Source organism: Anomaloglossus baeobatrachus, chromosome 3 (genome assembly GCF_048569485.1).
Source record: "Anomaloglossus baeobatrachus isolate aAnoBae1 chromosome 3, aAnoBae1.hap1, whole genome shotgun sequence".
Lineage (NCBI taxonomy): Eukaryota > Metazoa > Chordata > Amphibia > Anura > Aromobatidae > Anomaloglossus > Anomaloglossus baeobatrachus.
In genome coordinates, this window is record NC_134355.1 from 234,426,118 (window position 1) to 234,452,640 (window position 26,523).

Sequence of the window (26,523 nt, forward strand, 5' to 3'; positions counted from 1 at the left end):
TAAGCCATTATACTAGCAAACACTGAGTGAACTTAGTGGCATCCTAAACGTGGCTGTTGGACTTCTGTATCGTCACACAAGTGCAAAGATATTTGCAGCACCTCTACCTGCATTGCACACTAAAACTCATTGTTACTAAGCCATTTTACTAGCAAACACTGAGTGAACTTAGTGGCATCCTAAACGTGGCTGTTGGACTGCTGTATTGCCCCAGTAGTGCAAAGATATCCTGCATTGCACACTCAAACTCATTGTTACTAAGCCATTATACTAGCAAACACTGAGTGAACTTAGTGGCATCTTAAACGTGGCTGTTGGACTTCTGTATCGTCACACAAGTGCAAAGATATTTGCAGCACCTCTGCCTGCATTGCACACTCAAACTTATTGTTACTTAGACATTATACTAGCAAACACTGAGTGAACTTAGTGGCATCCTAAACGTGGCTGTTGGACTTCTGTATAGTCACACAAGTGCAAAGATATTTGCAGCACCTCTGCCTGCATTGCACACTCAAACTCATTGTTACTAAGCCATTATACTAGCAAACACTGAGTGAACTTAGTGGCATCCTAAACGTTGCTGTTGGACTTATGTATCGTCACACAAGTGCAAAGATATTTGCAGCACCTCTGCCTGCATTGCACACTCAAACTCATTGTTACTAAGCTATTATACTAGCAAACACTGAGTGAACTTAGTGGCATCCTAAACGTGGCTGTTGGACTTCTGTATCGTCACACAAGTGCTAAGTTATTTGCAGCACCTCTGCCTGCATTGCACACTGTTACTAAGCCATTATACTAGCAAACACTGAGTGAACTTAGTGGCATCCTAAACGTGGCTGTTGGACTTCTGTATCGTCACACAAGTGCAAAGATATTTGCAGCACCTCTGCCTGCATTGCACACTCAAACTCATTGTTACTAAGCCATTATACTAGCAAACACTGAGTGAACTTAGTGGCATCCTAAACATTGCTGTTGGACTGCTGTATTGCCCCAGTAGTGCAAAGATATTTGCAGCACCTCTGCCTGCATTGCACACTCAAACTCATTGTTACTAAGCCATTATACTAGCAAACACTGAGTGAACTTAGTGGCATCCTAAACGTGGCTGTTGGACTGCTGTATTGCCCCAGTAGTGCAAAGATATTTGCAGCACGTCTGCCTGCATTGCACACTCAAACTCATTGTTACTAAGGCATTATACTAGCAAACACTAAGTGAACTTAGTGGCATCCTAAACGTGGCTGTTGGACTTCTGTATCGTCACACAAGTGCAAAGATATTTGCAGCACCTCTGCCAGCATTGCACACTCAAACTCATTGTTACTAAGACATTATACTAGCAAACACTGAGTGAACTTAGTGGCATCCTAAACGTGGCTGTTGGACTGCTGTATCGTTACACAAGTGCAAAGATATTTGCAGCACCTCTGCCTGCATTGCACACTCAAACTCATTGTTACTAAGCCATTATACTAGCAAACACTGAGTGAACTTAGTGGCATCCTAAACGTGGCTGTTGGACTTCTGTATCGTCACACAAGTGCAAAGATATTTGCAGCACCTCTGCCTGCATTGCACACTTAAACTCATTGTTACTAAGCCATTATACTAGCAAACACTGAGTGAACTTAGTGGCATCCTAAACGTGGCTGTTGGACTTCTGTATCTTCACACAAGTGCAAAGTTATTTGCAGCACTTCTGCCTGCATTGCACACTGTTACTAAGCCATTATACTAGCAAACACTGAGTGAACTTAGTGGCATCCTAAACGTGGCTGTTGGACTTCTGTATCGTCACACAAGTGCAAAGATATTTGCAGCACCTCTGCCTGCATTGCACACTCAAACTCATTGTTACTAAGCCATTATACTAGCAAACACTGAGTGAACTTAGTGGCATCCAAAACGTGGCTATTGGACTTCTGTATCGTCCCACAAGTGCAAAGATATTTGCAGCACCTCTGTCTGCATTGCACACTAAAACTCATTGTTACTAAGCCATTATACTAGCAAACACTGAGTGAACTTAGTGGCATCCTAAACATTGCTGTTGGACTGCTGTATTGCCCCAGTAGTGCAAAGATATTTGCAGCACCTCTGCCTGCATTGCACACTCAAACTCATTGTTACTAAGCCATTATACTAGCAAACACTGAGTGAACTTAGTGGCATCCTAAACGTGGCTGTTGGACTGCTGTATTGCCCCAGTAGTGCAAAGATATTTGCAGCACGTCTGCCTGCATTGCACACTCAAACTCATTGTTACTAAGGCATTATACTAGCAAACACTGAGTGAACTTAGTGGCATCCTAAATGTGGCTGTTGGACTTCTGTATCGTCCCACAAGTGCAAAGATATTTGCAACACCTCTGCCTGCATTGCACACTCAAACTCATTGTTACTAAGCCATTATACTAGCAAACACTGAGTGAACTTAGTGGCATCCTAAACGTGGCTGTTGGACTGCTGTATTGCCCCAGTAGTGCAAAGATATTTGCAGCACGTCTGCCTGCATTGCACACTCAAACTCATTGTTACTAAGGCATTATACTAGCAAACACTAAGTGAACTTAGTGGCATCCTAAACGTGGCTGTTGGACTTCTGTATCGTCACACAAGTGCAAAGATATTTGCAGCACCTCTGCCAGCATTGCACACTCAAACTCATTGTTACTAAGACATTATACTAGCAAACACTGAGTGAACTTAGTGGCATCCTAAACGTGGCTGTTGGACTGCTGTATCGTTACACAAGTGCAAAGATATTTGCAGCACCTCTGCCTGCATTGCACACTCAAACTCATTGTTACTAAGCCATTATACTAGCAAACACTGAGTGAACTTAGTGGCATCCTAAACGTGGCTGTTGGACTTCTGTATCGTCACACAAGTGCAAAGATATTTGCAGCACCTCTGCCTGCATTGCACACTTAAACTCATTGTTACTAAGCCATTATACTAGCAAACACTGAGTGAACTTAGTGGCATCCTAAACGTGGCTGTTGGACTTCTGTATCGTCACACAAGTGCAAAGTTATTTGCAGCACTTCTGCCTGCATTGCACACTGTTACTAAGCCATTATACTAGCAAACACTGAGTGAACTTAGTGGCATCCTAAACGTGGCTGTTGGACTTCTGTATCGTCACACAAGTGCAAAGATATTTGCAGCACCTCTGCCTGCATTGCACACTCAAACTCATTGTTACTAAGCCATTATACTAGCAAACACTGAGTGAACTTAGTGGCATCCAAAACGTGGCTATTGGACTTCTGTATCGTCCCACAAGTGCAAAGATATTTGCAGCACCTCTGTCTGCATTGCACACTAAAACTCATTGTTACTAAGCCATTATACTAGCAAACACTGAGTGAACTTAGTGGCATCCTAAACATTGCTGTTGGACTGCGGTATTGCCACCGTAGTGCAAAGATATTTGCAGCACCTCTGCCTGCATTGCACACTGTTACTAAGGCATTATACTAGCAAACACTGAGTGAACTTAGTGGCATCCTAAACGTGGCTGTTGGACTTCTGTATCGTTACACAAGTGCAAAGATATTTGCAGCACCTCTGCCTGCATTGCACACTCAAACTCATTGTTACTAAGCCATTATACTAGCAAACACTGAGTGAACTTAGTGGCATCCTAAACGTGGCTGTTGGACTTCTGTATCGTCACACAAGTGCAAAGATATTTGCAGCACCTCTGCCTGCATTGCACACTTAAACTCATTGTTACTAAGCCATTATACTAGCAAACACTGAGTGAACTTAGTGGCATCCTAAACGTGGCTGTTGGACTTCTGTATCGTCACACAAGTGCAAAGTTATTTGCAGCACCTCTGCCTGCATTGCACACTGTTACTAAGCCATTATACTAGCAAACACTGAGTGAACTTAGTGGCATCCTAAACGTGGCTGTTGGACTTCTGTATCGTCACACAAGTGCAAAGATATTTGCAGCACCTCTGCCTGCATTGCACACTCAAACTCATTGTTACTAAGCCATTATACTAGCAAACACTGAGTGAACTTAGTGGCATCCAAAACGTGGCTATTGGACTTCTGTATCGTCCCACAAGTGCAAAGATATTTGCAGCACCTCTGTCTGCATTGCACACTAAAACTCATTGTTACTAAGCCATTATACTAGCAAACACTGAGTGAACTTAGTGGCATCCTAAACATTGCTGTTGGACTGCTGTATTGCCCCAGTAGTGCAAAGATATTTGCAGCACCTCTGCCTGCATTGCACACTCAAACTCATTGTTACTAAGCCATTATACTAGCAAACACTGAGTGAACTTAGTGGCATCCTAAACGTGGCTGTTGGACTGCTGTATTGCCCCAGTAGTGCAAAGATATTTGCAGCACGTCTGCCTGCATTGCACACTCAAACTCATTGTTACTAAGGCATTATACTAGCAAACACTGAGTGAACTTAGTGGCATCCTAAATGTGGCTGTTGGACTTCTGTATCGTCCCACAAGTGCAAAGATATTTGCAACACCTCTGCCTGCATTGCACACTCAAACTCATTGTTACTAAGCCATTATACTAGCAAACACTGAGTGAACTTAGTGGCATCCTAAACATGGCTGTTGGACTGCTGTATTGCCCCAGTAGTGCAAAGATATTTGCAGCACGTCTGCCTGCATTGCACACTCAAACTCATTGTTACTAAGGCATTATACTAGCAAACACTAAGTGAACTTAGTGGCATCCTAAACGTGGCTGTTGGACTTCTGTATCGTCACACAAGTGCAAAGATATTTGCAGCACCTCTGCCAGCATTGCACACTCAAACTCATTGTTACTAAGACATTATACTAGCAAACACTGAGTGAACTTAGTGGCATCCTAAACGTGGCTGTTGGACTGCTGTATCGTTACACAAGTGCAAAGATATTTGCAGCACCTCTGCCTGCATTGCACACTCAAACTCATTGTTACTAAGCCATTATTCTAGCAAACACTGAGTGAACTTAGTGGCATCCTAAACGTGGCTGTTGGACTTCTGTATCGTCACACAAGTGCAAAGATATTTGCAGCACCTCTGCCTGCATTGCACACTTAAACTCATTGTTACTAAGCCATTATACTAGCAAACACTGAGTGAACTTAGTGGCATCCTAAACGTGGCTGTTGGACTTCTGTATCGTCACACAAGTGCAAAGTTATTTGCAGCACTTCTGCCTGCATTGCACACTGTTACTAAGCCATTATACTAGCAAACACTGAGTGAACTTAGTGGCATCCTAAACGTGGCTGTTGGACTTCTGTATCGTCACACAAGTGCAAAGATATTTGCAGCACCTCTGCCTGCATTGCACACTCAAACTCATTGTTACTAAGCCATTATACTAGCAAACACTGAGTGAACTTAGTGGCATCCAAAACGTGGCTATTGGACTTCTGTATCGTCCCACAAGTGCAAAGATATTTGCAGCACCTCTGTCTGCATTGCACACTAAAACTCATTGTTACTAAGCCATTATACTAGCAAACACTGAGTGAACTTAGTGGCATCCTAAACATTGCTGTTGGACTGCGGTATTGCCACCGTAGTGCAAAGATATTTGCAGCACCTCTGCCTGCATTGCACACTGTTACTAAGGCATTATACTAGCAAACACTGAGTGAACTTAGTGGCATCCTAAACGTGGCTGTTGGACTTCTGTATCGTTACACAAGTGCAAAGATATTTGCAGCACCTCTGCCTGCATTGCACACTCAAACTCATTGTTACTAAGCCATTATACTAGCAAACACTGAGTGAACTTAGTGGCATCCTAAACGTGGCTGTTGGACTTCTGTATCGTCACACAAGTGCAAAGATATTTGCAGCACCTCTGCCTGCATTGCACACTTAAACTCATTGTTACTAAGCCATTATACTAGCAAACACTGAGTGAACTTAGTGGCATCCTAAACGTGGCTGTTGGACTTCTGTATCGTCACACAAGTGCAAAGTTATTTGCAGCACCTCTGCCTGCATTGCACACTGTTACTAAGCCATTATACTAGCAAACACTGAGTGAACTTAGTGGCATCCTAAACGTGGCTGTTGGACTTCTGTATCGTCACACAAGTGCAAAGATATTTGCAGCACCTCTGCCTGCATTGCACACTCAAACTCATTGTTACTAAGCCATTATACTAGCAAACACTGAGTGAACTTAGTGGCATCCAAAACGTGGCTATTGGACTTCTGTATCGTCCCACAAGTGCAAAGATATTTGCAGCACCTCTGTCTGCATTGCACACTAAAACTCATTGTTACTAAGCCATTATACTAGCAAACACTGAGTGAACTTAGTGGCATCCTAAACATTGCTAATGGACTGCTGTATTGCCCCAGTAGTGCAAAGATATTTGCAGCACCTCTGCCTGCATTGCACACTCAAACTCATTGTTACTAAGCCATTATACTAGCAAACACTGAGTGAACTTAGTGGCATCCTAAACGTGGCTGTTGGACTGCTGTATTGCCCCAGTAGTGCAAAGATATTTGCAGCACGTCTGCCTGCATTGCACACTCAAACTCATTGTTACTAAGGCATTATACTAGCAAACACTGAGTGAACATAGTGGCATCCTAAACGTGGCTGTTGGACTTCTGTATCGTCCCACAAGTACAAAGATATTTGCAGCACCTCTGCCTGCATTGCACACTCAAACTCATTGTTACTAAGCCATTATACTAGCAAACACTGAGTGAACTTAGTGGCATCCTAAACGTGGCTGTTAGACTGCTGTATTGCCCCAGTAGTGCAAAGATATTTGCAGCACGTCTGCCTGCATTGCACACTCAAACTCATTGTTACTAAGGCATTGTACTAGCAAACACTGAGTGAACTTAGTTGCATCCTAAAAGTGGCTGTTGGACTTCTGTATCGTCACACAAGTGGAAAGATATTTGCAGCACCTCTGCCTGCATTGCACACTCAAACTCATTGTTACTAAGCCATTATACTAGCAAACACTGAGTGAACTTAGTGGCATCCTAAACGTGGCTGTTGGACTTCTGTATCTTCACACAAGTGCAAAGATATTTGCAGCACCTCTGCCTGCATTGCACACTTAAACTCATTGTTACTAAGCCATTATACTACTAAACACTGAGTGAACTTAGTGGCATCCTAAACGTGGCTGTTGGACTTCTGTATCTTCACACAAGTGCAAAGTTATTTGCAGCACTTCTGCCTGCATTGCACACTGTTACTAAGCCATTATACTAGCAAACACTGAGTGAACTTAGTGGCATCCTAAACGTGGCTGTTGGACTTCTGTATCGTCACACAAGTGCAAAGATATTTGCAGCACCTCTGCCTGCATTGCACACTCAAACTCATTGTTACTAAGCCATTATACTAGCAAACACTGAGTGAACTTAGTGGCATCCAAAACGTGGCTATTGGACTTCTGTATCGTCCCACAAGTGCAAAGATATTTGCAGCACCTCTGTCTGCATTGCACACTAAAACTCATTGTTACTAAGCCATTATACTAGCAAACACTGAGTGAACTTAGTGGCATCCTAAACATTGCTGTTGGACTGCTGTATTGCCCCAGTAGTGCAAAGATATTTGCAGCACCTCTGCCTGCATTGCACACTCAAACTCATTGTTACTAAGCCATTATACTAGCAAACACTGAGTGAACTTAGTGGCATCCTAAACGTGGCTGTTGGACTGCTGTATTGCCCCAGTAGTGCAAAGATATTTGCAGCACGTCTGCCTGCATTGCACACTCAAACTCATTGTTACTAAGGCATTATACTAGCAAACACTGAGTGAACTTAGTGGCATCCTAAATGTGGCTGTTGGACTTCTGTATCGTCCCACAAGTGCAAAGATATTTGCAACACCTCTGCCTGCATTGCACACTCAAACTCATTGTTACTAAGCCATTATACTAGCAAACACTGAGTGAACTTAGTGGCATCCTAAACGTGGCTGTTGGACTGCTGTATTGCCCCAGTAGTGCAAAGATATTTGCAGCACGTCTGCCTGCATTGCACACTCAAACTCATTGTTACTAAGGCATTATACTAGCAAACACTAAGTGAACTTAGTGGCATCCTAAACGTGGCTGTTGGACTTCTGTATCGTCACACAAGTGCAAAGATATTTGCAGCACCTCTGCCAGCATTGCACACTCAAACTCATTGTTACTAAGACATTATACTAGCAAACACTGAGTGAACTTAGTGGCATCCTAAACGTGGCTGTTGGACTGCTGTATCGTTACACAAGTGCAAAGATATTTGCAGCACCTCTGCCTGCATTGCACACTCAAACTCATTGTTACTAAGCCATTATACTAGCAAACACTGAGTGAACTTAGTGGCATCCTAAACGTGGCTGTTGGACTTCTGTATCGTCACACAAGTGCAAAGATATTTGCAGCACCTCTGCCTGCATTGCACACTTAAACTCATTGTTACTAAGCCATTATACTAGCAAACACTGAGTGAACTTAGTGGCATCCTAAACGTGGCTGTTGGACTTCTGTATCGTCACACAAGTGCAAAGTTATTTGCAGCACTTCTGCCTGCATTGCACACTGTTACTAAGCCATTATACTAGCAAACACTGAGTGAACTTAGTGGCATCCTAAACGTGGCTGTTGGACTTCTGTATCGTCACACAAGTGCAAAGATATTTGCAGCACCTCTGCCTGCATTGCACACTCAAACTCATTGTTACTAAGCCATTATACTAGCAAACACTGAGTGAACTTAGTGGCATCCAAAACGTGGCTATTGGACTTCTGTATCGTCCCACAAGTGCAAAGATATTTGCAGCACCTCTGTCTGCATTGCACACTAAAACTCATTGTTACTAAGCCATTATACTAGCAAACACTGAGTGAACTTAGTGGCATCCTAAACATTGCTGTTGGACTGCTGTATTGCCCCAGTAGTGCAAAGATATTTGCAGCACCTCTGCCTGCATTGCACACTGTTACTAAGGCATTATACTAGCAAACACTGAGTGAACTTAGTGGCATCCTAAACGTGGCTGTTGGACTTCTGTATCGTTACACAAGTGCAAAGATATTTGCAGCACCTCTGCCTGCATTGCACACTCAAACTCATTGTTGCTAAGCCATTATACTAGCAAACACTGAGTGAACTTAGTGGCATCCTAAACGTGGCTGTTGGACTTCTGTATCGTCACACAAGTGCAAAGATATTTGCAGCACCTCTGCCTGCATTGCACACTTAAACTCATTGTTACTAAGCCATTATACTAGCAAACACTGAGTGAACTTAGTGGCATCCTAAACGTGGCTGTTGGACTTCTGTATCGTCACACAAGTGCAAAGTTATTTGCAGCACCTCTGCCTGCATTGCACACTGTTACTAAGGCATTATACTAGCAAACACTGAGTGAACTTAGTGGCATCCTAAACGTGGCTGTTGGACTTCTGTATCGTCACACAAGTGCAAAGATATTTGCAGCACCTCTGCCAGCATTGCACACTCAAACTCATTGTTACTAAGACATTATACTAGCAAACACTGAGTGAACTTAGTGGCATCCTAAACGTGGCTGTTGGACTGCTGTATCGTTACACAAGTGCAAAGATATTTGCAGCACCTCTGCCTGCATTGCACACTCAAACTCATTGTTACTAAGCCATTATACTAGCAAACACTGAGTGAACTTAGTGGCATCCTAAACGTGGCTGTTGGACTTCTGTATCGTCACACAAGTGCAAAGATATTTGCAGCACCTCTGTCTGCATTGCACACTAAAACTCATTGTTACTAAGCCATTATACTAGCAAACACTGAGTGAACTTAGTGGCATCCTAAACATTGCTAATGGACTGCTGTATTGCCCCAGTAGTGCAAAGATATTTGCAGCACCTCTGCCTGCATTGCACACTCAAACTCATTGTTACTAAGCCATTATACTAGCAAACACTGAGTGAACTTAGTGGCATCCTAAACGTGGCTGTTGGACTGCTGTATTGCCCCAGTAGTGCAAAGATATTTGCAGCACGTCTGCCTGCATTGCACACTCAAACTCATTGTTACTAAGGCATTATACTAGCAAACACTGAGTGAACATAGTGGCATCCTAAACGTGGCTGTTGGACTTCTGTTTCGTCCCACAAGTACAAAGATATTTGCAGCACCTCTGCCTGCATTGCACACTCAAACTCATTGTTACTAAGCCATTATACTAGCAAACACTGAGTGAACTTAGTGGCATCCTAAACGTGGCTGTTAGACTGCTGTATTGCCCCAGTAGTGCAAAGATATTTGCAGCACGTCTGCCTGCATTGCACACTCAAACTCATTGTTACTAAGGCATTGTACTAGCAAACACTGAGTGAACTTAGTTGCATCCTAAAAGTGGCTGTTGGACTTCTGTATCGTCACACAAGTGGAAAGATATTTGCAGCACCTCTGCCTGCATTGCACACTCAAACTCATTGTTACTAAGCCATTATACTAGCAAACACTGAGTGAACTTAGTGGCATCCTAAACGTGGCTGTTGGACTTCTGTATCGTCACACAAGTGCAAAGATATTTGCAGCACCTCTACCTGCATTGCACACTAAAACTCATTGTTACTAAGCCATTTTACCAGCAAACACTGAGTGAACTTAGTGGCATCCTAAACGTGGCTGTTGGACTGCTGTATTGCCCCAGTAGTGCAAAGATATCCTGCATTGCACACTCAAACTCATTGTTACTAAGCCATTATACTAGCAAACACTGAGTGAACTTAGTGGCATCCTAAACGTGGCTGTTGGACTGCTGTATTGCCCCAGTAGTGCAAAGATATTTACAGCACCTCTGCCTGCATTGCACACTCAAACTCATTGTTACTAAGCCATTATACTAGCAAACACTGAGTGAACTTAGTGGCATCCTAAACGTGGCTTTTGGACTTCTGTAATGTCCCACAAGTGCAAAGATATTTGCAGCACCTCTGCCTGCATTGCACACTCAAACTCATTGTTACTAAGCCATTATACTAGCAAACACTGAGTGAACTTAGTGGCATCCTAAACGTGGCTGTTGGACTTCTGTATCGTCACACAAGTGCAAAGATATTTGCAGCACCTCTATCTGCATTGCACACTAAAACTCATTGTTACTAAGCCATTTTACTAGCAAACACTGAGTGAACTTAGTGGCATCCTAAACGTGGCTGTTGGACTGCTGTATTGCCCCAGTAGTGCAAAGATATCCTGCATTGCACACTCAAACTCATTGTTACTAAGCCATTATACTAGCAAACACTGAGTGAACTTAGTGGCATCCTAAACGTGGCTGTTGGACTTCTGTATCGTCACACAAGTGCAAAGATATTTGCAGCACCTCTGCCTGCATTGCACACTGTTACTAGGGCATTATACTAGCAAACACTGAGTGAACTTAGTGGCATCCTAAACGTGGCTGTTGGACTTCTGTATCGTCACACAAGTGCAAAGATATTTGCAGCACCTCTGCCTGCATTGCACACTCAAACTCATTGTTACTAAGCCATTATACTAGCAAACACTGAGTGAACTTAGTGGCATCCTAAACGTGGCTGTTGGACTTCTGTATCGTCACACAAGTGCAAAGATATTTGCAGCACCTCTACCTGCATTGCACACTAAAACTCATTGATACTAAGCCATTTTACTAGCAAGCACTGATTGAACTTAGTGGCATCCTAAACGTGGCTGTTGGACTGCTGTATTGCCCCAGTAGTGCAAAGATATCCTGCATTGCACACTTAAACTCATTGTTACTAAGCCATTATACTAGCAAACACTGAGTGAACTTAGTGGCTTCCTAAACGTGGCTGTTGGACTGCTGTATTGCCCCAGTAGTGCAAAGATATTTGCAGCACCTCTGCCTGCATTGCACACTCAAACTCATTGTTACTAAGCCATTATACTAGCAAACACTGAGTGAACTTAGTGGCATCCTAAACGTGGCTGTTGGACTTCTGTAATGTCCCACAAGTGCAAACATATTTGCAGCACCTCTGCCTGCATTGCACACTCAAACTCATTGTTTCTAAGCCATTATACTAGCAAACACTGAGTGAACTTAGTGGCATCCTAAACGTGGCTGTTGGACTTCTGTATCGTCACACAAGTGCAAAGATTTTTGCATCACCTCAACCTGCATTGCACACTAAAACTCATTGTTACTAAGCCATTTTACTAGAAAACACTGAGTGAACTTAGTGGCATCCTAAACGTGGCTGTTGGACTTCTGTATCGTTACACAAGTGCAAAGATATTTGCAGGACTTCTGCCTGCATTGCACACTCAAACTCATTGTTACTAAGCCATTATACTAGCAAACACTGAGTGAACTTAGTGGCATCCTAAACGTGGCTGTTGGACTTCTGTATCGTCACACAAGTGCAAAGATATTTGCAGCACCTCTGCCTGCATTGCACACTTAAACTCATTGTTACTAAGCCATTATACTAGCAAACACTGAGTGAACTTAGTGGCATCCTAAACGTGGCTGTTGGACTTCTGTATCGTCAAACAAGTGCAAAGTTATTTGCAGCACCTCTGCCTGCATTGCACACTGTTACTAAGCCATTATACTAGCAATCACTGAGTGAACTTAGTGGCATCCTAAATGTGGCTGTTGGACTTCTGTATCGTCACACAAGTGCAAAGATATTTGCAGCACCTCTGCCTGCATTGCACACTCAAACTCATTGTTACTAAGCCATTATACTAGCAAACACTGAGTGAACTTAGTGGCATCCAAAACGTGGCTGTTGGACTTCTGTATCGTCCCACAAGTGCAAAGATATTTGCAGCACCTCTGTCTGCATTGCACACTAAAACTCATTGTTACTAAGCCATTATACTAGCAAACACTGAGTGAACTTAGTGGCATCCTAAACATTGCTGTTGGACTGCTGTATTGCCCCAGTAGTGCAAAGATATTTGCAGCATCTCTGCCTGCATTGCACACTCAAACTCATTGTTACTAAGCCATTATACTAGCAAACACTGAGTGAACTTAGTGGCATCCTAAACGTGGCTGATGGACTGCTGTATTGCCCCAGTAGTGCAAAGATATTTGCAGCACGTCTGCCTGCATTGCACACTCAAACTCATTGTTACTAAGGCATTATACTAGCAAACACTGAGTGAACATAGTGGCATCCTAAACGTGGCTGTTGGACTTCTGTATCGTCCCACAAGTGCAAAGATATTTGCAGCACCTCTGCCTGCATTGCACACTCAAACTCATTGTTACTAAGCCATTATACTAGCAAACACTGAGTGAACTTAGTGGCATCCTAAACGTGGCTGTTGGACTGCTGTATTGCCCCAGTAGTGCAAAGATATTTGCAGCACGTCTGCCTGCATTGCACACTCAAACTCATTGTTACTAAGGCATTATACTAGCAAACACTGAGTGAACTTAGTGGCATCCTAAACGTGGCTGTTGGACTTCTGTATCGTCACACAAGTGGAAAGATATTTGCAGCACCTCTGCCTGCATTGCACACTAAAACTCATTGTTACTAAGCCATTATACTAGCAAACACTGAGTGAACTTAGTGGCATTCTAAACGTGGCTGTTGGACTGCTGTATTGCCCCAGTAGTGCAAAGATATACTGCATTGCACACTCAAACTCATTGTTACTAAGCCATTATACTAGCAAACACTGAGTGAACTTAGTGGCATCCTAAACGTGTCTGTTGGACTTCTGTATCGTCACACAAGTGCAAAGATATTTGCAGCACCTCTGCCTGCATTGTACACTCAAACTCATTGTTACTAAGCCATTATACTAGCAAACACTGAGTGAACTTAGTGGCATCCTAATTGTGGCTGTTGGACTTCTGTATCGTCACACAAGTGCAAAGATATTTGCAGCACCTCTGCCTGCATTGCACACTCAAACTCATTGTTACTAAGCCATTATACTAGCAAACACTGAGTGAACTTAGTGGCATCCTAAACGTGGCTGTTGGACTGCTGTATTGCCCCAGTAGTGCAAAGATATTTGCATCACGTCTGCCTGCATTGCACTCTAAAACTCATTGTTACTAAGCCATTATACTAGCAATTTATGCTGCCAGTTTAAGGGCCGTAGTTGCATTGTCAGGGATAATTATTCTTTATTATTCTGCTGTTAATAAAGCTAGACCACCGCTGCATTCTACACCACCTCTCAATTTTTACTACCACATTTTAAGTGCACAATCTTGTCGCAATCAACATGAGTGGCAAAATGACAGATGCTGGTGGAAAGGGGAAGAGGCGTGTTGGAAAAGGAAAAAAAGTGTTTGTATGTGGGGAAGGTGGCAAAGCTCCATTAACATCTGCTGAAGATAGACCATCTACCAGCAAAAGTAAGATGTCTACTACTTACCGTGGACAATCCGATGTGCTCCCTTTTTTACGGTCACAAACAACAGGAACAAAGGTAGATGATGGCCAAAAAAGGAAAATGCTTGAATGGATCTCAAGTGGTCCAACAAGTGCCCTCTCAGCCACCTCAACTACCGCATCCAAAAAACACCAGTCCTCTGAGTTGTCATCCCAATCAAACTTGCTTTCTCCCAGCTCTGAAGTCTCCATCAGCCCTGCACAGTAGGGTGGAACTGAGATGGCTGAGTCTGTAGAGCTGTTCAGTCACACTATAGCCTGGGAATCAGAGGTCTGCTCCCAAGCTACAGTGAGTACAGACCAGGAAATGGTCTGCAGTGATGCCCTGAACCTTTGTGACTCTGATTCAGGCCGTGAGGACCAAGTTTCTGAGCATAATGTTGACCCTTTGTCACAAACCTGCAACACCTGTGGTTATAGACAATGAGGAACATACTGATGACGATGAGATGCAGATACCAGATTGTGATGACAACTTAAATATTTGGTCAGGGCAAGAAGAGGCTCGGTCTGAGGGTGAGGGGAGTGCAAACACAACAATTGAAGAGGAAGTTCTAGATCCCACCTACTGTCAACCCACAGTCAGGCACTCGAGGAGGTCAACAGAGGCGGTGGAGGAGGATGCAACCGACGACGAAGTTACCTTGCGCCTTCCTGGACAGAGTCGGAGCACTGGTAGCACGTCTACAACTACATCATCAGCCACCACTCTGCCTCTGAGCACTAGTCGGGGGGGCTCAGCAGGTCGCATGCCCTCTAAGACTTGCCTAGCCTTGTCCTTTTTTGACATAGAAAAAGATCACCCAAATTATGTGATGTATAAAATTTGTCGTGATTTTGTTAGTAGAGGTCAAAACCTGAGCAGTTTGACAACTTCTTCCATGAATCGTCACATGAATAGATATCATAGGTCCCAGTGGGAAGCTCACCGTGCTGCAATGCGGCCTATCGGAGCGAACCATCCACGGCCTGCCCCTTCCAGTGCATCCGCACGCTCTTCATCTTCTAGGACTGTGGGGACAGCTGTCACACCTGGTTTTCCACGCACAACTTCCACCACTGTAACCGCAACAGGCAGTTTGCTTGGTAGGTCGTCAGTTGGTTTGGAAGGGGAAACAAGTGCGTGTGTACAGCTCTCTCAGACATCGGTAGCACCAACGTTGGATGAAGGCAACATCATGTCTCCGACTGCACTTTCCTCACAAACCTGCATTTTTCCAGGGACCCCCTACTCAACACCGTCTACACACCCCAGCCAGATCTCTGTCCCTCAGATGTGGACAAATAAAAGGCCATTTCCTGCGACCCATGACAAAGCTAAGAGGTTAACTTTATCCCTCTGTAAGCTCTTGGCTACCGAAATGCTGCCTTTCCGCCTGGTGGACACACAGGATTTTAGAGACCTTATGTCTGTCGCTGTGCCCCAGTACCAGATGCCCAGTCGCCACTACTTCTCTAAGAAAGGTGTGCCCGCGCTACACCAGCATGTCGCACACAACATCACCGCTTCCTTGAGAAACTCTGTGTGTGAACGGGTGCATTTTACCACCGATACTTGGACCAGTAAGCATGGACAGGGACGTTACATGTCGCTGACTGGGCACTGGGTAACTATGGTGATAGATGTTGAAGGGTCTGCTGCACAAGTCTTGCCGTCCCCATGACTTGTGTGTCAATCCTCTGTCTGTCCAAGTTCCGCCACTGCTTCTGCCTCCTCCACCTCATCTGTGTCCTCCACCTCCACCCTAAGCCTGCCTGGTCAGGCCACCAGCGTTCTCACTGCGCAGAAGGAATCACGCACCGCTCATTACTATGCTGGCAGCAGAGCGCAACGTCATCAGGCGGTCTTTAGCTTGACATGTCTTGGGAATAAGAGTCACACAGCTGAGGAGTTGTGGTCAGCTCTGCGGTCCGAGTTTAATAAATGGTTGTCTCCACTCAACCTGCAGCCTGGTAAGGCCGTGTGCGACAATGCTGCAAACCTGGATGCGGCCCTTCGCCTGGGCAAGGTGACACACGTACCTTGTATTGCTCACGTGTTGAACCTTGTTGTTCAGCAATTTTTAACACACTATCCCGGCCTAGATGGTCTTCTGACCAGGGCACGAAAACTGTCTGCTCACTTCCGCCGTTCAAGCACCGCAGCTGAGCGACTTGCATCGCTCCAGAAGTCTTTCGGCCTGCCGGTTCATTGCCTGAAATGCGATGTGCCGACACGCTGGAATTCGACTCTCCACATGTTACAGCGACTGTGGCAGCACCGCCGAGCCCTGGTGCAATACGTCATGACGTATAGCCTGGGCCAACGAGATGCAGAGTTGGGGAAGATCACCCTGATGGAGTGGTCTCAGATTAAGGACCTATGCACCCTTCTGCACAGTTTCGACATGGCGACGAATATGTTTAGCGCTGACAATGCCATTATCAGCATGACAATTCCAGTCATTTACATTCTGGAGCACACGCTAAACACTATTTGGAGTAAGGGGGTGGGACAACAGGAAGGGGAGGAAGTACAGGAGGATTCATATGCGCAAGACATAACAACATCTCCAAGGTCCAGACGTTCATCATCACCAACGCGGCAGGCATGGGACCATGGGGGACAGGGATCAACAATGGCGCATGGTAGCAGGCGAAATGTTGAGGAAGGTGCAGGAGAACATGAAGAAATGAAGGACGAACTGTCCATGGACATGGAAGACTCAGCGGATGAGGGAGACCTTGCTCAAATTTCAGTTGAAAGAGGTTGGGGGGAGATGTCAGAGGAAGAAAGAACGGTTAGCACCTTTATGCCACAAACACAGCGTGGACTTGGTCCGCATGGCTGCGCAAGACACATGAGCGCGTTCTTGCTGCACTACCTCCAATATGACCCTCGTATTGTCAAAATTAGAAGTGATGATGACTACTGGCTTGCCACACTATTAGATCCCCGGTACAAGTCCAAATTTTGTGACGTAATTCCAGCCATAGAAAGAGACGCACGTATGCAGGAGTATCAGCAGAAGCTGTTACTCGATCTTAGCTCGGCTTTTCCACCAAACAACCGTGCAGGTGCAGGGAGTGAATCTCCCAGTGGTAACTTGACAAACATGGGACGGTCTCGTCATCTTCAACAGTCTACCCATACTAGTAGGACTGTATCTGGTGCTGGTAACAGCAATTTTATGGAATCTTTTCATAATTTTTTTAGACCCTCCTTTGCAATGCCAACAGAGACAACAAGTCTAACACATAGTCAACGGCTGGAGAGGATGATACAGGAGTATCTCCAAATGAACATCGATGCCATGACTTTGCAAATGGAGCCTTGCTCATTTTGGGCTTCAAATCTTGAAAAATGGCCAGAGCTCTCCACTTACGCCTTGGAGATTTTGTCGTGTCCAGCTGCCAGCGTTGTCTCTGAACGTGTCTTCAGTGCTGCTGGGTGTGTGCTGACAGATAAGCGCACGCGTCTGTCCAGTGACAATGTGGACAGACTAACGTTCATCAAAATGAACAAGTCATGGATCCACAAGGAATTTACTACCCCTGTGTCATCCTGGGGAGAGTAAATGCTTGAGAATTTGGAATGTGCTTGATGCAAATCAAAACATCCTGTTTGCAACTAGGGCACAAGTGCTGCCACTGATGGGGTGTCTGTGTGGCCCAATTTTTTTAAAAAAGGGAGACTCCGCTTGGAGTAACCCTTGCTTGCTGTGTTTTTTAAAAATGATCCAAGATGAACAGAGCTGGGATCAGGAAAGACTTTGCTACCTACCCCGGAGTCATCCTGGGGACGGTTAAGTATGGCGTATTTTTGAATGTGCTTGATGCAAATCTAGCTCTGAAGTGTACAACTAGGGCACAAGTGCTGCCACTGAATGGGTGGGTGTGTGTGGGGCACAATTTTTGGAAAAAAAAGGGAGACTCCGCTTGGAGTAACCCTTGCTTACATTGTTTTTAAAAGGAGCCAAGATGAACAAGTCATGGTTCAGCAAAGACTTTGCTACCTACCTCGGTGTCATCCTGGGGACGGTTAAGAATGGCGTATTTTTGAATGTGCTTGATTCAAATCAAAACATCCTGTTTGCAACTAGGGCACAAGTGCTGCCACTGATGGGGTGTCTGTGTGGCCCAATTTTTGGAAAAAGGGGAGACTCCGCTTGGAGTAACCCTTGCTTACATTGTTTTTTAAAAGGAGCCAAGATGAACAAGTCATGGTTCAGCAAAGACTTTGCTACCTACCCCAGTGTCATCCTGGGGACAGTTAAGAATGGCGTATTTTTGAATGTGCTTGATGCAAATATAGCTGTAAAGTGTACAACTAGGGCACAGGTGCTGCCACTGAATGGGTGGGTGTGTGTGGGGCCCAATTTTTGGAAAAAAGGGAGACTCCGCTTGGAGTCACCTTGCGGTGTTTTACATGATTTTAGAAGGGCGTGCCATGCCTATATCTGTGTCTCGTCCTCTTTTTCCTCGTTATGCTCTTTTGTTTTCGCATGAGAATTTGTTCTTGTCACTTTCCCATGTGTTTGTGTTGTGTTGTGAGTTGTTTGTCACCTTTTGGACACCTTTGAGGGTGTTTTCTAGGTGTTTTTATGTGTTTGTGAATGCCTTCCATTGTTTCCTATGCGGTTCGAGTTCGGTTCGTCGAACGTTCGACGAACCGAACTCGAACGGGACCTCCGTTCGGCGAACTGACTTCGAGCCGAACCGCGACTGGTTCGCTCATCTCTAACAATCACATTGTCCAAGTACAGTAGAACAGTCTCATAGTTAAGATGCCCCAGACAGCACTCCATCAGCCTCTGGAAGGTCCCTGGGGCATTGCACAGCCCAAACGGCATACTGTTGAACTCGCAGAGTCCCATGGGGGTAGCAAACACAGTCTTCTCGTAGGCCTCCGGGTCAACTGCCACCTGCCAGTAGCCACTAGTAAGGTCAAGGGTAGAGAAATAGTTAGCAGTTCTTAATGCAGCAAGCGACTCTTCAATTTCGTGGGAGAGTGTAAGTGTCTTTATGTGTTATCTGATTGATCTTCCGGTAGTCCACACACATCCTCATGGTGCCGTCCTTCTTTCTTACCAACACCAAGGGAGCCGCCCAGGGACTGCAACTATCCCGGATTACCCCTGCCTCCTTCATGTTCCTCAACATGTCTTTAGCGCAGTGGTGTGTCGGGGAATGGGTCTGTGCCTTTCTTTAATGGGCAGATGGGCACCCGTGGGGATATGGTGTTGAACCCCTTTTATCCTCCCAATATCTAGTGGATGCTTACTGAAGACCTGCCTGTACTCCTGCACTACTCTGTACACCCCTTTCTTGTGATGTGTGGGCGTGGCCTCAGTGCCAACATGCAGCTCCCGGCACCACTCCTCCATGTGTGCGGGTGGAGGATCACTATCAGGGTGGAGTGTAGCGGTCGTGGGGGTGGTATTGTGGATATCGTGTGCATCTACCGTGAACAACTTGGCTATGGTGGCGTAGCGGAGGAGCCTAAAGCCTGCTTTACACCTTATGATCCAGCATACGATATCGTATGCGATCATAACCGCCCCCATCGTATATGTGCGGCACATTCAATTTGTAGAATGTGCCGCACAAACGATTAACCCCCGTCACACGTACTTACCCGTCCAAACGACCTCGATGTGGGCGGAGAACGTCCACTTCCTTGAGTGGGAGGGACGTTCGGCGTCACAGCGACGTCACGCGTCAGCCGACCAATAGAAGTGGAGGGGCGGAGCTGAGTGGGACTTAAACACTCCGCCCACCTTCTTACTTCCGCACTGCTGGCCGGGAGCCGCAGGATGCAGGTAAGATCTGTTCATCGTTCCCGGGGTGACACACACTGCGATGTGTGCTACCCCGGGTACGATGAAAAATCTGACGTTCAATTCTAGAGAAATGAACGATGTGCGTGCGATGAACGTATTACCGTTCAATCGCAATCGCACGTACCTGTCACACACTGCAATGTACCTTACGATGCCGGATGTGCGTCACTTACGACGTGACCCTGCTGACACGTAAGATACATTGCAGCGTGTAAAGCGGGCTTTACCTCTTCCTCTCTGCAATTCATCACTCGCACAGGCACTCTCCCCTTCTTGACATCAATCACTCCCCTGGCTGCTATGACTGTGGGCCAATGCTCCGACGGCAAGGGCTCCACCACTGCCGAGTAATCCTGTCCTTGGGGACCTATTGCTGCCCTGCACCAGATCATCATCTCACTCCGTGGTGGCACCACCAAAGGCGCCGCATCCATCACCCGCACGCCACCTATCTCTCCGCCTGTCACGTTCACCTGCTGCCGCTGCAGGAGGGCCCGGATTTCACGCTGCAATGCTCTCTGCCGGCCCCCTCCCGCCGTGGCAGACAACTGCTGCAGCAAGCTCAGCACTTCCCCCATACAATTCTCAATCACATTGGTCCCGAGGACCACTTTCGGGTTACGGTCACTGGAGTAATTTAGTACCACAATCATCCCTTGATGCCTCAGCTCCGTTCACCCCACAGTCAGGGTCACCTCTTTGAACCCCACCTGGACCATAGGAAGCCCGTTGGCCACAATGATAGTCAGGCTATCGTCTGGAGGGGCCAATTCACTATCATCCCAATACCGCTGGTACAACGAATAAGGCATGGTGGTTACCTGGGATCCAGTGTCAAGAAGGGCCATGGTCGGGACTCCATCCACCACCAGGGAGATAATGGGGCGGCCTCCAATGTACCGATCCCGCCAATTAGTTGGGCCATAAGGGTCTACTCCTGAGGATTGGCCCTTGGCCTCAGGGGTTGCTTGTTTAACAGGCATCGCCTAGAGTAGTGGCCCGTCTTGTTGCACTTATAGCAGACTGGCGGTCCGTACCATGGGTCATTGTTCCTTCTCCGCTGCATCCAAGGGACGTCCTCCAGGCTGTCGGTGAGCTGGATCTTCTCCAGGGGCTTGACTCTCGTTGGTAGCTGGAGGGCGGCGAGGATCTGGGTGATGTCTTCGTTCATGCGTCGGACCTGCAAAGTTAGCTCCTCCACCGCCCCGACGGGTGCAGCCGGGGCCGGCAGGGCCAAGAGAGGGGGCGCTACCGAGATGGGGGCGGTGTCGACCGGCCAGGGGGCAACCTCAGGAGCGCCGGTAGTTGGAGCCTGCAGGGTCTTGTTGGCCCGCCCCTTCGGCACTGCAAAGTCTAAGTCGGCATGCTCCAAAGTCCATAACTGCAGCTGCTTGCGGTCCTCGGCAGATCCTAGTCCCTGCAAGAACTGCTCCACTAACATCTTGTTGCTGTCAGCCTCGCTGAGGGGGTGTACCCGCTTCAGGGTACGGAGAGCTGTCTGCAGGCGTAAAGCATAGTCTCTTATACTGTCCACCGGCAGCAGCGACATTTTTAAAACTGCATTCGCAATTCCGCTTCTGGGAGGGTCTCAAAGGCAGCCTGGAGTTTCTCAAAGATGGTGGCCACTGAGGCCCCGTCCACGTCTGCCCAGGTTTCCCCCTCCTGCTTGGCCGCGCCGGTCAGCTGCCCTAGCACTACCGTCGCACGCTGTCTTCCGGTCATGGCGTATAGATCAAGGAGTGTGCATATCTTTTTCCGGAATACCTGCAAAGCGTCTGGCTTCCCATCGTACTGGGGTAGCCAGGTAGCACCGGGCACGTAGGGCAAGGAGATTGGCATTACCTGGGCGACTGCCGGACCAGCGGCCTCCCCTACTCGTGCGACCGGAGCAAGGGTCAACACGTTCCCATCATCGGGTGCCGCTGTTCTCGCAGCCGGTGCTTCACCATCATCCACGTTAGGTGCGGACATCTTCTCTCCATCCCCCCTTGGTCTTTTCACAGCACACCTTCTGCACGGCTTTTTTTGCAGCCACGCGCTCTATGACACTCTCTGTTCCCAGGGGGCGGGACTTCACTTTCGCGCCCTTTCTACGTGGGTAGAGTGCACAGGTTCTGTGGGTACCAGGACAGGAAAGGAACACTAACTTAGTATTCCAGACACTTTTAGGATAGCACAAAAAGTGTCAGCTCTTTGGGCAAATAAAATAGTGTGGCAAAACTGGGCAGGTGGGTAGAGTGCCCGGGTTCTGTGGGTACCAGGACAGGAAAGGAAGCCTCACTTTCTATCCCTGCTAATGAAAAAGTGCAGCAAGGAATTTCCTGAGCTGAGGTAGCCAGACGCTGTTATCTAAAGCTGTACACAGCGTTTGCCAGGACCTGCCTAGCAGCTATGGCTATGAAAGCCTGGAAATCAGCCCTGAAAAGGGCTGAAATAACCATCAGTCCCTAATACCTACAGCGCTGTGTAGATTGCACTATGTCTATAGCGCACACAGCAGGAGCGGCAGCAGCAGCGTGAGCAGTGACTGTCACCCACACACAGAAGGCAGATAATGGCGGCGAAGGGGAAAATGGCCGTATCTTATAAGGCAAGGACATGTGACATGTACAGCCTATGACACATGCCCTTGCTAGTCTGGCAAAAATCCACTTAGCTCTGTGTGTGTCTGTGATTGGCTGACATCCTGGCCCGCCCCACTGCACGTGTGGTTAGGAAAAAAAAAAATGGTGATTGGCATTCTATCAGCACTCAGCAGCAGCACAGATCTAAACCGCATCCCCCCACACACTATACGCTGAAATTTGATAATAGCGTGAATCACAGTGACTCACACTATTACAGTGAAAAGCCAGCTAGTAACTAGCTAGGCTTTTTGGTGATCGAACCGTTCTTTTAGCAAAAAGCTTGAGTTCGAGTTCGATCTCGAGCACCCCCCAAAATCACTCGAACATGAAATTGGCGAACCTCGAACATCGCTCAACTCTACACCATGGTTCCTTACTTGCGCTCAGGGGAAAAAGTAACTCCAGCACACTACATATACCCCCAAAAAAAATTGAAGAGACACAAAATAATTTATATCTTGATCTTTTTCTTTACTGGTGCAGAAAAAATGCTGTACAATGACAAAATGTCCCCCAAAAACATGACATTTCGGCCTATTGGCTTCATCGGGCCGGACCATCCAATGTAAGCAGGAGTTCCTATTATGGGGCAGAAGAAGTTACACGCCCGTTCTCTACCTATAATGGGAAGAGTTAATGAAGACCCACGAGTTCAAGGAGTGTCCCATTAACAAGCTTAAAACAGCTACAGGTTGGAAGCAGAATTAGGATGTGGTGTGATTGCGACAAAAAATCGACTGTGTATCCCGAAATCGCCGGGTGGTGCTAAACCACTTGTGGAGGCGGAGCGCCTGCTTTGCAGAGGTCAATCCAGGATATATGAAGTCCTCTCAGAAAATATATGCAAGATTCATAAAGTGGGCGGAGAGGAAAGATTGCGACTCCAAGACACCTGTCTATAGGAGTAGTTGGTCATTAATCGCAGGAATCTGGACTGAAGGATAAGATCCTTATGAGTATGGATGGTCAGTGACACCCCCTGGAGTGGTAACAGACTATGAATGATGAAAGCACTGAATAGAAGAGGCTCTTCATATTTGGGAGTAGTGGAATAGCCTCCAGTGCAAATCCTCTATATGTGACCTGCGTGTTCTGCACTGGGCGTTCCACCCACTTTGTGAATCTTGCATACTGTATATTTTCTTAGAGGACTACATATATCCTGGATTGCCCTCTGCAAAGCAGGCACTCCGCCTCCACAAGTGGTTTAGCACCACCTGCCGATTGCGGGATACACAGTCGATTTTTTTGTCGCACTCACACCACATCCCTATTCTGCTTCCTACCTGTAGCAGTTCTAAGCTTGTTACTGGGACACTCCCTGAACCCGTGGGTCTTCATTAACACTTACCGTGATAGGTAAAGAACGTGCGTGTCACTTATTCTGCCCCATAATAGGAACTCCTGCTTAGGCCTCTGGTACGTGTTTGACAGTTTTCTCACGTACCGGAGACACGTACACACATGGACCTATGTATTCCTAATGGTTTGGACACACGTAAGTATTTTGGAACGGAACATGTGTCCGTTCCGTACTTATGTGTGTCCATGTGTTTCTCACGCTGACATGTCCATTTTTTTCCGGCATCACGGGTGTCACACGGCCCGCACCCGTACCACACGGATGTAGTGATTACCAAAATTATGTCACATAACAGGGGAAACACAATGTCTGATTGTGACAATGCACCAACACTCCCCTGGATATAGTAAATGGATAGGCTGTAGCCAAAACCATATAAACCTATAAAAATACAGCCAGTACACAAATAATCATAATAAAACTCAGGTTTTATTAATGAATAGAAAATGTTAAAAGTGCAAAAGCACAAAGACAGCACGACAGAGGACAAGAGATAAAAACATAGGCATATATAAATATAAATATCTCCACAGAATGTATAAATATTATAGAATTTATGAAGGAGTCCAAGATTAGAATTTACATATATACCAAGTGGCAAAAAGTAGCACAATTTTAATAATATAAAAAAATGTATATATTGTAAAAATATTTTATAAATAAGGGAATAAATAATAATGTGAAAAAAGGTGTGAAAAAAGGAAGCTGTTGCACAGCAAATAAAGTGCAAAGCAAGTGCACAAAAGTGTGAAATACACTTGTCAGTGGGAAATATGAATAGTGTATCCAAGTGGAGTTTCCATAATCACACACTTGCACATGTGCTGAGATGTGGGGCTATCATGGGCATTAATATCCAATCATTAGTACATATCAGGTGTGGTGGAGATAGAAAGCCGGCTATAATGGCACATAAAGTCAAATGACAAGAAGAAGTGGTACAGAGGGGTTACCTGTGGTCATATCCTACTGCCGTGCCGACGCCAAACCAACACGTGTTTTTGCACGTGGCCTTCGAAGGCAGAGAAAAAAATAACAAACCTTTACTCACCTTCTCCAGCCCTCCTGACTCTGCCACTGCTGTCACTTGCTGCCGACTGCCGCTCATTATGCTCATTTAATATTCACTTCACTGCAGCCGTAAGCAGCAGCAGTGGGGAGCCGGCAGGACCGGAGACCGAAGATCAGTACCCTGGACAGCAGCAAGGATCACGTGAGTATGCAAATTACCGGTTCTCCGTGTGTTATCGCGGATAGCACACGTAGAACACACATGGTCCGCACGTACCGGAGACACTTACCAAACACAACACGCAGGGAAAATACGTGTCTCGCGGCACGTGCGTGATTATCATGTATGTGTGGCAGAGGCCTTATATTGGATGGTCCGGCCCGATGAAGGCCAATAGGCCAAAACGTCGTGTTTTTGGTGGACATTTTGTCATTGTACAGCATTTTTTTCTACACCAATAAAGAAAAAGATCAAGATATAAATCATTTTGTGTCTCTTCAACTTTTTTTGTGGGTATATGTAGTGTGTCGGAGTTACTTTTTTCCTTTGTGATATATATTTTCTCCTGAGCACCTCACTAGGTGATGCTAGGTCTTCTTTTATCATTTTGGATCCTAAAGCGGGCTTTACATGCTGCGACATCGCTAGCCGATGCTAGCGATGGCGAGCGTGATAGCACCCGCCCCTATTGTTATGCCGATATGTGAAGATCGCTGCCGTAGCGAACATTATCGCTACAGCAGCGTCACACGTACTTACCTGCTCAGCGACGTCGCTGTGACCGGCGAACCGCCTCCTTTCTAAGGGGGCGGTTCGCTCGGCGTCACAGCGACATCACTAAGCGGCCGCCCAATCAAAGCGGAGGGGCAGGGATGAGCGGGACGAACATCCCGCCCACCTTCTTCCTTCCTCATTGCTGCTGTTTGGCAGGTAAGGAGAGGTTCCTCGTTCCTGCGGCGTCACACGTAGCAATGTGTGCTGTCATAGGGACAAGGATCAAGCAACAGCAGCGATAATTGGGAGAGGACCCCCATGTCAATGAGGAGCGATTTTGGACGTTTTTGTAACAATCCAAAATCGCTAATAGGAGTCACACACAACGATATCGCTACAGCGGCCGGATGTGCGTCACAAAATCCGTGACCACAAAGAGATCGCTGTAGCGATCTCGTAGCATGTTAAAGCCACTCTTACTTGCGCTCAGCCAGCAATTTTCATTCAGGACAATGACACAGCAAAACAAGGAAAGCAGTTACTTGAAACAGAAAACATTGACACAATAAAATG